This window comes from Pteropus medius, unplaced genomic scaffold, assembly GCF_902729225.1.
Source record: "Pteropus medius unplaced genomic scaffold, Ma_sr-lr_union100, whole genome shotgun sequence".
Classification (NCBI taxonomy): domain Eukaryota; kingdom Metazoa; phylum Chordata; class Mammalia; order Chiroptera; family Pteropodidae; genus Pteropus; species Pteropus medius.
Genome location: NW_024347862.1, coordinates 4,787,922 through 4,803,071, shown reverse-complemented (window position 1 = coordinate 4,803,071; position 15,150 = coordinate 4,787,922). Strand labels below are relative to the sequence as shown.

Below are 15,150 nucleotides of genomic sequence, written 5' to 3'. Positions count from 1 at the left end.
GGAGTGTTCACATTGGGCTTCACCAGGACAATCTGTAGCAAAAGCATGATAAACAAAGACTAATATGTGCCTGAACTAATAAGTGCCTGAACTCACACTAGGTATCTCAAGATACCATATCTTATTTAATCCTCACAACTGTCCTAAGCATAAAGAAAGTAATCTTTGTTTTATATAAAAAATGAAGGCTCAAAGATGTTCAATAACTTCCCAAAGGCTGCACCATGTCAAGGTATAAATGTAGATTGCTTTAAATATAATAGTCAGGCATTTTCCTTTCACATATCTGCCATGCATTATTGCTCATAAAAATGATAATTTATATCAACATTAATTACTTTGTGTTTTTTCTCCTAATATTTCCTCTTCCTCAGTTCTCATTTCAGACATGGAATTAGGTCCTTTTGTGCTTCCATTTTCTTGACTCAGATGCAGTTCTTAAAGAAAAAAAAAAGCAGCCAGAACTCGACAGCCATTCTTGCCTATTATAAAGTTTTGGGCCCATAAAGGAATTATACCATGTGGCAAGAGAGAGAATCCCACAGAGGGAGGAGAGAGAATCCCACAGAGGCAGCCCTCCAAGGAGAGAGAGATGAAAACAAGTAATCACAGTCATCAGGACCAAATGGCATGTGTCTATCAGATCAAATCTTTGCCTTGCTAGAAATATAAAAATTATAATGGGAAAAATAGGTTACTTATATGCTAGGAAAGTGATAATTTTATGTGTCCTGGGTTGAGAATAAGATAAGGGATTAGCAATAACTCTGTTACACTCATGTCAGTCCTACAAACCTCCAAGAATGACAATCTCACACTTTCTCTCAAGGGTCCTTTCTAGTATCTACAACACTACCACCTGGTTTCCATCTTAGGTCCCTCTTCGATAACTCCTTTGAGTCTCTAAGAGAATATATGTAGGGATGTCCAATGAAGTGTTAATTCTGATGGCCACAGGAACCAGCAGAAACCAGAGATCCACCAGTGGAGTAATGGATAGCTAAAATACAATTGATGCAAATTAGGGAATGTCACACAGAATTCAAAGTAATGTGCACACACAGCAATGCAGATGGTGTGGTGTAAAGAAAGAGTAAGAGAGAAAATATAATTTAGAGCAAAACGACATTTTACTTAGTTACACACATAGCAAGTGTTATATCCAGATCCATATATCAAACCCATTGGGCAAGATTCCTATGAGAAGATGGTTGAAATGTGACCAAAACATAAAGTAGTGGGAGGGTTGCACATACCACAGATGCACTGAGGAGAATGATTAACCCAAGTCTAAACTTGAGTGCCATGGAGTGGGGGAAAGCAGACTCCTGTCCTCAAGAATAGTGGAATCAGTGTTACAGGATTTGGTCCCTAATCACAGACAAATATAAAACTGAACAGAATATATAAAGCAAGTGTTTTAATCACTGGAAATCAGGCTGAGCAGAACTCCACATCCTGAGAGAAAGGAAACAGAGACTAGGAGGCGGCTTCATGTTATCCTCAGTCCTTTGTGGATAGCATTTTCCCAACTGTGATTCAGGGAGACTCGGTCTCAGCAAAGCCATTTCTTTCATGCTGAGTTGAGGAGGTAGAAATCAGAATTCAGGGTTTCTGAAGTAATGGAAACTTATAGGACAAGTTACAGAGAGCAGAGACTCTAGACCTCTGCATAAGGACCTGGGCTGAAGGCCACAAATGCAAAGGCAAGACTCCTAAGATGTCAAGCAGTGTAACCCCTCTCCTATCCCCACCCCCTACTGCAGTTTTTCCACTAGGGTCTCAGGGTGACCTAGCCAGTCACACAGCAACTCTGGACCGCAACTCAGTAAAATGAGAGGGCTGACAAGATGATATGTCATTTGTGCTATTTCATGATGCTGATTGCTGGGTACTCTGAGCTCCTGGAAATTGTTAGAGGTGATAGCAAAGTCAGGAGCATCAAGTTTCCAGAGGCTTGAGGCCTCTCAGCCAACCTGTGGTCCTGTTATATGATCTTTGTTCTTTTTTCTTCATGTGTCTGATACTGGCTGCATCCAGAAGAGCCATCTTCTATCACTAGCCAACATGTCCCACCTTCTCAATGAAGTGATTGTTATTATATTTTGTCAACAATTGCAATGTGACAAAGGGCACAGAATAATTTTGTAATGACAAGTACCATTGGAGAAAGAAAAGGCCCAGCTCAGAGGGGCTGTCATGGAGATAAAAGGGGGCAGAGTTCTCATTCAGTCTCAGGCCAGCTTCTGTTTTCTTGTTACAAGGACATCAGCCTTCTCTTCTCATAATAAGATCCACAGCCATGGTCTCACCAGCTGCCTGCCAGGCCCGCACTCCAAGTCTGGGAACTGCCTAAAGTGCTCCTGGTTGTGGGCTTGAATGCAACCAACCATGTGGCCTTGACCATCGCCACCCCTCTATCGTCATTTGAGGGTAGGGAGATCATTGGGACTGAGAGGCATCCTAGAATGTGGAACTTCCTATACTTCTTCCAGTTGGCCACTGATGCCAGAATTCAACTCAAGTTTGTCCATGTACCTTGCAACACCCAAAATATCCCTGGTAATTATCTGCAGGGCCCTGGCAAGAGGAAGAGGAAACAGATAAACCCACCGCAGCTTCCCATTTTCCAAATTCTGAGAATGTTGCCCAAGGACTAGATCTTTTACAGGGTGAGTAGCTGAAGGAATTATTTTTCTATGATTCATTCTTACTATGCCCTCCCTAGAAATTTTGAAGTTCGAAAAACCTGGGTCATTTCTATGAACCACGAAAGCCTGCTCCTCCACTCAGCACTGAAATCAGTTAAAGATCTTGGCAGAGTCCAAAACAGCACTTAAAATGTCTTCATATCATCACCTCCTGGGGTCCAGAGGTGTCCAAGATTAACTGTTTCTCTTAGGTGCTAGTGCAGACACACAGGTCTGTGTGGCCACAGGATAAGGTTTCACCTTCTTCCCCACAGCAGAGGACTCCAGGAGGGGCCTGGACATCTGCAGGTAGAGGCTGTGGGCAGTGACTTCCCTGTGATCCAGCCCCACTTCCTCCTGCAAACTGCTCTACCAGGACCTGAGGGCCCCCACCTTATGGACAGAACAGAGACAGTGTTTCCAGGTGCTGCAGAAGCTGGCAAGTGACTGAGCCTGCTGGGAAAATGCCCTTCAAGGACAGCAAATCTAAAGATGGTGTGAGTCTGGGCAGTACCCTGGGTGTGGTGGCTGTGATGGTGAAATCAGCACTCGCTGAAGCGTGGCATGTGTCCACTGCTGCTCAGAGCCCTGTCACTCCACGCAATATGGTATTTAGTCCTTACAGCAAACCTGGGAGGAGAGGTTGCCATGACCCCTGATTTAGAGAAAGGAAAAAGAGGGCTGAGGAATTGAGAGCTCTCTGTCACAGCCACCCCTGGCCTCTGCTCCCAGAAGGCTGCAGCACTGCATGGACAGCAGGAAGGTGGTACAGCACCACACAGGTCACTTGTCAGCTTCTACAGTGCCCTGCTCAGGTCCCAGAACCATCACTAGTCCACCATGGGGCCGTGGTCTCTGTCCTTTTCCTAGCAAATGTTATAGCAACCCCCACCCGCTGAACTCGTAAGCCTGTATGAGGTTCAACTACACCAGAACCTAGGAAGCATTCATTGCTCTTCTTTTGAAGTCATAGACCAAGTGACTTTCAGAGGGAGAAGCCAAGTGACATGGGCTCCTGTCTCTACAGTTCTCAGCCTGTCTCTAGGCTGAGCTGATTCCAAGTACACACCAGGGTAAGTGCCTCTGACTACTCAATGATAGTGGTGGCTGATGGTGTCTCAGAGAGCTTCGCCTCCCCCTGTCAGAGTAAGACTCTAGGATTAAGGCAAGATTTCACCAAGCATCTATCCCTGTTGATGCCCTGGGAGTACCTAGGCCTCCGTATCAGGACTCAGCATTTACAACAGCCCAAGGCTTAAAACCTCCCCCAGAAGCACTGAGGCCTGAGTAAGCTCAGACAGCAGTTGATGACAGATTAGCACCTTGGCTTTTCTTTAGGGACAAAAGTAGCTCAGAGAGGGTAGGTCTCCATGCCAAAGCCACATAGCAGATCAATGGACACAGTGGGATTTGCCATGATTCCCTCATCCTTGTCAGGTCACTGTGAGGCCAAATGCAGATGGTGCCTCCTCTGATGTTGGGCTCCGGGACTGTGGTGGGCTGCTCTGCCTCATAATCTAATCACTTCTGGTTTTTAGGATCTGGAGGCCTGATACCCTCCTCACCCAGTTGCCACTACGGGCCACTCCACTCATTCCATGTTCCCCAGCCACCTGGAGTGACTGGAAAGTTTGTATTCTCACCCCAGAGACTGCTTTTTGTCAATAGGTTCCCAGCACCTTCGAGAGGTGCAAGGCCCGACATTACTGCTCTCAAGGTTAGGGCGGAGGCATTCACCATGATAATAAGAGTGTCTTCTGTAAATGGGAAGGCCTCTCTGAAGGGGAATGTTGGGAGAGCCAGGGGACAATGGAGGCTACAGTAGTGAAATGCCTCAGTCTGCTGGTCAGGTGTGTAGAGTCTGTGACAAGATCGATGCACCCGCTTTGGGGGCTGGGACCGAGCATCCTGACAGGGAGATTCACCAGGGTGGCACAGGTCTTGGGCTGAGTGATATCTCCTACTGCTTGATTGGCTTCTCTAAGGACAATGAGTAGGACAATGTCTGTGATGGGACTTTCCTCTTCCCCCTGAAACAGATACAAATCCAGCCACACAAGTCCTTTGCCCAACAGGAATACAGCATCCAAATGGGTACTGACCCAGACAGAGACTGTCTGTCCTGTGCCCAGGGCCTCCTGGCCCAGCAGGACTCACTCTTGAATATCTGCTCCACACAGGGAAAAAAGAAGCCAGGGGATAAGATGTCCATCAAGTTAGACCAACCAGCTCTGCTCCAGGCCACAGGGGCTAGACAGTTAGGTAAGACCCAGCCTTTGCCCCCTGAAGCTGACAGTCTTGCTTGGGGGTTATAATAAACGTGGGCAGTAATGTTTAGAGTCTGGAGTCAGGAGCCAGGATTGCAATAACTGAAGGCAATAACAAAGGGCATTGGAGGGTGACGTGCCTGTTTGTGTACTCCTGTTATCTCGGATATTGGAAGAGGAAGAATTCACTCTGGGCAGGAGCAGAGATGGATAGTGTGATGGTGGAGGGCAGTTGATTGACCATTGAAGAGTGTGAAGGGTTGCCTGGCAGATTTAGCAAATAAAAACCCAAGGCATCTCAAGGAGATGGAACATAACTCCTCACTCTTTAAGTGTGGTTGTGCATAATGACTTCCTTTAAAAGAGTACAATATGTAAAGGTGGGGAGAGAGTAATTTTACAGTGGTGATATCTGATACTATCTCAGCCTGGTGATCAACACTAGGCCAGCACCAACAGAGATAAGTCATGTCAATATTATATGCCCTTAATATGATGTGATGAGATGGCACTTCATCTCAGTGATCTTCCTCCAAAAAACTCGTAACCTCAGTCTAATTAAGAGGAAAACATCAGACATCTTCAAAATGAGGGGGCAGAGTGAAGAACTCTTGACCTCATAACTATCTGGGTCATCAAAAAGAAGACAAGTCTGAGAAACTGTCACAGCCAAGAGGAGCCTAGTAGACAGGATGATCAAATGTCATGTGGAATTCTGGAAAAGGAAAAGAATAGGAAAAAAAAAGGAAATCTCGATAAAGTGTGTATTTAGTTCACAACATAGTGTCATTGTTAATAATGTGCTATTGTGTTCATTAATTATAACATGTCATGTTAATTAAAGATGCTAATAATAGAGGACACGTGTGGGGTACTATTTGTACTATCTTTGCAACTATTTTTGTAAATCTAAAACTATTTTAAAATTTAAAAAGTATTATTAAAATATGGAGATCACCCCAATAAATTTGGATTTCAGACAAACAACAGACAATCTGTTAGCATAAGTATGTCCCATTAAATATTTGAGACATACTAAAAAAGTGTTAGTTTACCTGAAACTCAAATTTAATTGTGCATTTCTTATTTTATCTGGCAACTATGTGTGGGCAGACTTCAAAGAAGGGAGGAAAAGACATCCCACTAGGGGATAGCAGTCTCCTCTCTACACTCCCACATTTAAAAAACTCATTTTACCAAAATCCACTCTGAAGGCTGAGCTTCTTAGAAGCTGATTTCAGCTAAAGTCTTAAAAGAAATTATGTGTCCCTAGCCTGTATTATTTCATGGACTCCTCCCCAGAAAACAGCTTTACATTTTACACTGGGAGAGACATATAATTTTTTTATTAAAAAGTGTTTGTGTTATTTTAAGTAAAAATAACATTTATGGTTTCTCTTATTATAAATGTTATACATATGTTCATTATGTAAAAATTGGAAGTACCATTGATTACCATTAATGTTAGATATAATTAAGATCTTAAAAATATAGATGAATAATTATAAAATTTGTGAAGTGAGGTAAGTTTTTTTTAAGCATGATATTAAAATAAATAATTAGATGACAAGCTGATGCATTTAAATAAAATACTTTTAACTTCTGTGTTTCAAAACTGCCTTAAATGTAGTTTAAAAAGAAACAACAGATTAGGCGACTATTCGAAACAGATGAAAAGTTAAGCTACACTATGCCTTTTATCCCACTATATAGAGTCCCTACAAAACATGAAGGGAAAGGAGAGGGAGAGGGCAGCAGGAGAGGCTGGAGGAGAGAAAGAAGCATAATTGTCCCATAAGCTTCAGCCTGCCTTTAAATTCTTCCACCATGCACTCTTCCACCGAGGCCACGCTGGTGCCATACAAGCCACATTCTCAGTATGACCCCAAGGACTTGCTGCCCAGGGCTGAGGCAGACTGGCTTTCCACCCTTGAACCTGTGGATGAGGCTAAGGGCAGTAGAGGGCTCCTTAACTTTGGAGCAATGGTGACTCCATGCATCATGGACTCCTAACCTGGGAAGGCTGGTTAGGAGTCCTCAGCAACACCCTCAGCAACTGCTCCTCTTCTAAAGAGCATTTTTGCCAAGGTCTGGGTGCGAGGCTGGATGTAAGTCACCATTGTCCTGAGCTGGGCACTGATTCTCTGTGACTTTCCAGGGAATGGGGAATGTGGGGATAGAGGTAAGAATAGGGAAACCCAGAGAAGAGTCTGCTCACAGATGTATCCATTGCCAGCTGGTCCACTGGGAGATCCCCAGCCACTTCCTGAAAGGGTCCTCCAAAAGATGAGGGAAATAGATGGGAAGATGGATGAACAGAGATACTATTCTCTGGACTAGTCGGGGCTTTTGTCTTTGGGCTGTGTGTGCACAGGAGGACGCTGAAAAAAACACTTCTCTAGGCAGATGGAGAATGAATAGATAAGAAGACCTCAAGAGTACATCAGGATCTGAAAGAAATCCCTTGTTTGTTATTCCCTGGGATCCAGGGCAGTTTGTGATTTAGGGAAAGATTTGCTGTCACTCAACCAGGGAGCAGTATTTCTGAGCCCTGAGAATTGCAGACCTCACTGAGACCAATCCTCATAGCTACAATGGAGCCCCCTCTCCCCTGAAGGTGGGGCTCTTGAGGCACATGAAGAAGTGTCCTGGGTGGGTCCTGGAAACTTTCATGGTATGTCACAGAACTGCCTGTGCTGACTGCAGCCTCCCAGGCATGGTCCTGCCCCTGGCTGGGGCTCAGCATAGCCATTTAGTTGCTTCTGCAGGCAGCTGAAACCCTCATGTCATCTCCACAGCCGAATAGTAAGCAGGTGCCTTGGGGGACTAAGTGCATGACAATATTGCCTTTCCAGGACAAACAAGGATGAATGCCCTCATCCCCACCACCTAGCCCTATCCATCTACACTCAGTGTCATGCATACTTCTAATGATAACTATGACATTTCCATTTCCAGGGGAAAGTGGCATTGTATAAATACCTAACTGCATCTCTGCAAGCTTTTATCAGTGGGGGAGTTCGGTGGTTATTTGAGAATGTGCATTAAAATGAGAGAAGCTATAAATGACACTGGGGAGTAATGAGGAACAAGTCAGATCCTCATAGTCACATTTCTCTCACTCCTACCACTTAGGGCCAGGGAAGCCAAGAAAAATGTGCTTTCTATTCAGTGTCATGGGAATTTCCACACAGGTAAATTGAGCTAAATTGGCTACTGCCTAAAGAGCTCAAACTGTATTTTTAAAGACACAGTGTTTTCTTTCCTTCTCATCAACACTATCATTGCCCTGTACATGTATCTAGAGATTTACAATCTGCAAAGTGCCTTCACATGTTATCTTGTGGACTCTTTCCCAGAGGACACCTTTACCTTTTACACTATGAGGGATCTCAAAGGGGCAGGTGACCTGTCAGATAACAGAGCTAAAACGCAAACCCAGCAGAGTTTTGAGAGACCAATGCTCACCTTCCACAACATATTCCAGACCTCCCCCAGAAAGCCCAGAGTCTGACTAGACACCCGTGAGCCCTGAGAAGACCCCGGGGGTTGTGAAATCTGCCTATTCACTGCAGACACCCCACACTGAGGGGATATTGGGAAGCAGCAGCACAATCTGGGCTCTATTTGGTAACCCCTGGGTCCACTGAGATTCATAAGCCTAGGGGGATATGTCTTCCTAATGTGGACACACAGGGACAACTTTCTAATTCAGTCAAGAGTGATTCGGTATAGAGATGTGGGTTCCTGGTCCTGCGCCTCTGTCCTCTGGAAACTTATAATCTGTGATATTAATCTCTAAAGCCAAATACTCAGAGAGCCCTTCAGTTCTCTGTGTCTGCTCAGACTCTGCAGTGCAGCTGAATTCACAGTTTTAGGGAGGTGGATCCAGCAATGGCTCCTCTGAAGGTGTGTGGAGGCATTAAAACAAGCCTTGGAGAGCCACTTCCACCCCCTATTCTTGTCCCCTCAGGCACATACACAAGTGTGAAAACACTCACCAAGGCTGGTGGCTAGCCAGAGAGTCACACCTTAGTTCGACACATTTCCCAAGGAGCTATGTCTCGTCCTAAAGTTAAGTGCAGAGAAAAATGCCACCTTGTTTTTAAAACCTCTCTCCCAGGGTCCCAGTCATCCCAGGGTACACAAGAGAAAACTATAATTATACCCAGAGCATGTCTGCCCTGGCTCTCTCCTGCCCAGCCCAGTCTGCTGTCCAAATCTACTCCAGGTTGAGGCCCACCCCTGGGCTCCCTTACGGCGCTTGGCTCCCACACAGGGCATCCCTGACACTGCTCATACCATCTGTGTGCTGAGGGGTGGGGGCTGACATTGCCCCATGGCACTACCACCTTGACATATGCCCCTAGCCACGTATAGGAATCTGGACAAAGTGTTTGGGAGCAGCGGACCTCTGAAAACAGTGCTTAGAACAGGAAGTCACAGGACCAACGGCTCCACCCACCAGTTTTGAGGGTTTGTGGGGTTCAGCAAAGGGTAAAGAATAGGCTCAGTGAGCTAGGAGTTTGGGGACTGGCAGGCAGATTCACTACTAACAAAATGGGAAGCCAGTGATTTTTTTTAAAGTAAAAGTAAAACACAAGAACCTCTTTCTCTACATTGATTTTCTCCTTCACATACTCAAACATTTTTAGATATCTGTGATCTTCTCTTCTCTCTGCCTTTCTGCTATTGAAATCTGGCATCAGTCATTTACAATCCCCATGCCTGAGTTGCAGTCATGCATAGTGCTCTCATATCGGCCCTTTTCCTGACTCTACGCCTAGGACTGCCCTGTGTATGTGTCTCTGTATCCCACTTTGGGACCTCTTTAGACTTGGCCCACAGCAGTGTCCAGGAGAGTGTCTCAGACAGAGGAAAAGACAAAGAAGCCAAGGTTACTTAGTCTGAGAGTGAGAGCCCTAGGCCCAAAAGGGGCACAAGACTTTCTAGCAAGGAAAGGATGTAAGGCTCCCAAAAAATCCCCACTGAGGAACTAGGCCAGAAGTAAGAGAGGAGACGGCCTGCCAGGTGGGCTTCAGGGAGCTAGAGGATCCCCACATTCAAATACAAACCTTATGATTATAATGGGAAAAAGTTTGTTTTCTATAAAGTTAAACACCTATGTACCACATTACCCAGAAAATGCACTACTAAATATATAACCAGGAAAAAATGAAAACATGTGTCTGCAAAAAGACTTGTGCTAGAATGTTTACAGGAGATTTATTTTTAATAGTTCTGTGCTATGCTGTGTTGAATAGTGTCTCCCCGAAACCTCAGAATGTGATCTTATTTGGAAGAAGGGTCTCTGTATGTGAAATTAGTTAAATCAAAATAAGGTCATTGTGGTTTAAGGTAAGCTCTAAATCCAATACGACTGGTTTTCTGAGACACAGAGACACACAGTGAGAAAGCCACATGAAGATGGAGGCAGAGATTGGAGTTAAACATCCACGAACCCAGGAATGTCAAGGATTGCTGGCAACTCTTGCAGCAGGAAGGGACAGGGAAGGATCCTTCCCTCTAGCCTTCAGCAGGAGCAAGGGCTGCAGCACTTTGAGCTTATACTTCTGGTCTCCAGAACTCTAAGACAATAAATTTCTGTTGTTTTAAGTCATCAAGTTTATGGTGATTGGTTATGGCATCTTTAAGAAAATAATACAACTCCCAAATTGGAAACAACACAAATATCTACCAACAGATTAATCAACAAATTGTGGGATAAACATTCAATGGAAAACTATTTAGCAATGAAATCTAACTACTCATACATACAATGACATGGATTGAAAGGAGCCAGTCAAAAAATGTATGCTGTGCAGTTCATGTGCATGAAAAAATAGACAAAATTAATATGTGGGATTACATAGATAGAAAACCGGTTGCCTGGGAAGGGGAACTTTCTATGGTGAAGGTGTTTTATGTCTTAGTGCAGGTGTTCATTTTGTTTTTTGCATTTTTTCCACAATCATTTAATTATATAATTAAGATTTATATATTTCATTGCATGTACACTTTTCCCTGAAAAAAAGTACATGATGTATGATTTTACTCACTTAAAGTCTGACAACCATCAATGCCAATCCATGCTGTTAGAATTCAGAACTTCAGTTATTCTTAGTGGGGTGGTGTTTAGGACACAGGGGAGATCTCTGGGGCAGTGGTAATGTTCTCCTTCACCTGGGAGAACATCTCCTTCATTTGTGAAAATTCTGTGCACTTATGATTTCTGTGCTTTTCTCTATGTTTGTGACACTTTAACAAAAACGTATATTAAAGTATTTAAACTATGCGCATTGTTATTCTATTCCTCCCGATCTTATATAATTTCGTAAAATAGCTCCACCCCACATTGGGATGACTGTGTGTCTGTGAAGGGCCTGGACCTGCTCCAGTCCCAGTCTTATCAGGGACCCTCAAAAGACTGCAAACAGTGGGGGCACCTTTCTGCTGCTGTTTTTTTTTGCTGTGAACTTCAAGTCAAACTTCAGCTGAGCAAGGACGCTGAGAACAACACAGGCAAAATGTCTTAAATTGGGTAATGTGAAATGATAGAAAACATACATAGGTCTCTGCCTCTGGTTCCTGGCACAGCATTTCCAAATCCCTTGGAATCTCCTGGGTGATAGGGGTGTCTTTTGTTCTAATGAGGTGACTCATTCTGAATAACTCCTGGATGAGGGCTGGTCACTAGAAGGCATGATTAGAAGCTTGAAATTCTCATTCCCATTTCTCATTCTCCTGAGAGGGGTGAGGAGCTGGAAATGGAATTAATAATTGGACATGCTTATGTGATGAAACCTCCAAAAAATTCTAATAGTACGGGATTTTGAAATCTTTCAGGTTGGTGAACGCATCCACATACTGGGAGGGTGACACAACCCAACTCCACTGGGACAGAAGCCCCTACTCTTGAAACTCTCCCACAACTTGTCCTATGTAACTCTTCCTGTGGCTGTGCATTTATACCCTTTATCGTATACTTTTATAATAAACTGGTAAACAATAAGTAAACTGTTTTCCTAAGCTCTGCGAGCTGCTCTAGCAAATTAATTGAACCCGAGAAGGAAGTCTGACCTGAGAACCTCTGATTTATAGCCAGTTGGTCAGAGGTGTAGTTGACAACCTGCACTTGCTATTGGCATCTGAAGTGGGGAGCAAAGAGTGGGGGCGGTCTTGTGGGACTGAGCCCTTAACTTGTCACTATTTAACTGGATCAAATGCTAACTCTAGGTAGATAGTGTCAGAACCAAGTTAAATTGTAGAACACCCAGCTGGTGTTGGAGACTTGCTTGTGTGGGAAAAAGAAACCTACCTCTGGTGTCACGAATGTCATGAATGTGGTAGACATGTAAAGGAGAAACAGGAGGAAGAGCGAGGTGTTCTACGCAGGTAATGTGCCTGCTTGGGGCATCTTCATTCTGGGGTTTCAGTGACAGAGCAGAGCAGCTTTTTGCATGAGAGCTACTCAGTTCCCAGGCTCTGACATCTACCTTTCCCAGCAGGTGGTCACATAGAAGACAGGGGCCTTCTTGCATTCACCAAGACCTGGGAAATGCCTGGACTCAGAGCCCCCTGGAATTGGCAGTGGCAGGTCTTATTTTATTTTCCAAAAAGAAAGACCCCTCCATTACACAACAATGATATCTATTGTTGTATCCCACAGACATGAACTATTTGACCTTCACAACAAGTTAGGTGTGAAGTCTTCAATCACTTTGCAGACTGGGAAGCCAAGTCTCCCATAGCTGGGGCCACAATCTCTAACCCCTGACTCAAAACTGGGGCTCTTTCTTGCCAGACCCTTCTGCTCCTTGTAGCCCACATTTTTTCTGTGTGCCTGGAAAGCTGGCGGGGCATTGGACAGCTTTACCTACCAACCTCTTTTCCTCTGCCGGGCCCAGACTGCTCTCAGAGAACCCATTTCTGCTTCTGCCATTATCTTCTCACTGGCCACTTTTATCTGAATCCATACTCTTTTCTAGAAGGACAGTCTAGTCTAGGTCCAATTCCTCCTGTCCTCAGGGTGGCAGATGAGAATTATTCACATCAGTTGGTAAATGAGGAATGTGGCAGCATGTTAGGCTGGTGAGAGAAGTTTCTGGCAGCCCTGAGCTCCTTTTTCCCACTTCCTATATCTCAGGACCTCTGGGTCCACTGGAAGTAGTATATGTCCTCTTACTTCTCCAAGGACAAGGAAAAAAGAGAAAATAAACAATAACACCAAACCAAATAATGACAAAGTAACTCCTTCCCAACTTTATTTTTTTGGTCAATTGGGCAATATACTAATAAAAATAAACAAAAGACTAACCTTCCAGGCAATGACACTTTAGGTGATCTGTAACAAACAAACCTGCAATCCTGCAATGCAGGATAATTTTAATGAATCCAAAGCATTAAAATTAAGATATTAGTTCTAATTATCCTGTCAACAACAGTTGGGGAAAATTGTCAAAGATTTATTTATTCATTAGCTTAGAGAGAATCTCAGTGACTCTCTAATTATGCATTTCTATATATATTTTTTTTACTTCCTCCTCCTCTTGTGTATTAAAAAAATGTGTTTTAGGTTTAGCTGCTATACTGAGCACACACACACTTACACCTGTGTTACCAACCAGCCCCCCACTCTCAGCCTCACAGAATGTTCTGTTCCTCAGAAGTAATGTCAGGCAGAGCAGGAGCCAGAGGACCATGTTCCACAGCTTTGACTTGCTTTGCTCTGATGGCCAATGCCCTGCCTGTCTGCTGTCAGACACAGCAAATATCACCCCAATGCCTAGGCTTGCCCTTGCTCCAAGGTTCATAGTAGAAGAAAAAAGAAAGGGGTGGGCCCAAAGCCATTTGCAGAAAAAGTTTAGAACTCTCTTAACTTGCCCCTCAGACCTTATAAGTGCCCCCTACATGCACTACCTCTGAGAGAGAACGATCCATTCTACAACTGGAAGAACTGAATTGCAATTCCTGTTCTACTTGTCTGGGGTACCTGGACAGGTAGCTTGACCCCCAGGGAAAAGGGGACTCTGAACCAACATCTTATTGTGTGACCTGAGCCTGGTGATATAACCCCTTGTTTTTATAGGAGATTCTGTAGGTATCCAATGTCCACAATCTGAAGACCAAATAGCCCACAACACGGAGTGGCCCTTGGCAAGAAGAGAACCTCAGCTGCTCTTTCCCCATTTATTCATCTCTTCTCCTCAGATCACAGGTTGATTGACTTCTGTAAAGTATGTCTGTCTGTTTACTTGAAGGGAAATTAATGCAATACCACACCAATTTATTAATTCAGGGGTAAAGCTGTTCTTGAGGGCCTAACTGGGAAGGCCAAGCAGTCTTCAATCTCAGAGAGCTGTTGGTTTAGTGACAAAGCCACACACTTAGACAAGTAGTGGAAATGCTCTGGGTCTGTAAATTAAAGTACCTCTGAAGGCTGAGAGTGCAGAGTTGGGCTGGGGAACTCTAAGTGACAGCCTCTGCAGTGGCAGCGAGGTCTCTTCTCTGCATGACTGTCATAGGCAGACCCATGGTGGAGTTTGAGCCCCTCTCCCATTAAGACTTGAGAGCAAAGTGAGGTATCTGCAGGTGGATCAATGGACAGCCAGGAACCCGTGGGATCATTCACCTGCATTGTCCTTGACCCCACAGAAACAGGGAGGCTTGTCTGCTGGAGCTTTTCTACTTTGGATTTCTTCCACACATCTTCTCTCCAGCCTGTTACTGGCCCGACTACATCGTTTACTAGCAATGTGATCTTGAACAAGTTACTCAAACTTTCCAAACTTTAATTTCGTCATCTGTAATAATACTTGCCTAGTGGGATTTCTGAGAGATTTGCATAAGATAATTCATGTAGAACACTGGGCAAAGTGCCTGCCACATGGAATTCCACAAAAGCAGCCTTTGCTGTTGTTAATTTTTAGGCCTGACAACTGGTTCTATGAGGTGGGCACAGAGGGATCACCGTCCTCAATTTACAGATGAAGAAACTGAAATTTATGACTAGAATGTCTTGTCCAAGCTCACCCTATGAATAGCGGACTTATAAAAAAATTGTGGCACATCCCTAGAGTGGAGTGTATTAATAAAGTATACAATTCATTGTTCTGGAACAAGAGTCAAGATTGTCAAGTGAGAATGACACCTGGGGTAAACCTACCCCAGTGTCCTTATTGGAATGAGGAGGA

At 44.2% G+C, this 15,150-nt stretch overlaps 1 long non-coding RNA gene across 1 annotated transcript in view; it reads right to left on the bottom strand.

The window, feature by feature from the left end:
• The window catches only part of LOC120615672 (uncharacterized), a 47,666-nt gene extending 33,219 nt beyond the window's left edge, over positions 1-14,447 (bottom strand). Inside the window, exon 1 of the long non-coding RNA XR_005656339.1 lies at positions 14,388-14,447. This is a non-coding gene — a long non-coding RNA (uncharacterized LOC120615672). The remainder of the gene's footprint in view (positions 1-14,387) is intronic.
• Positions 14,448-15,150: the final 703 nt, after the last annotated feature.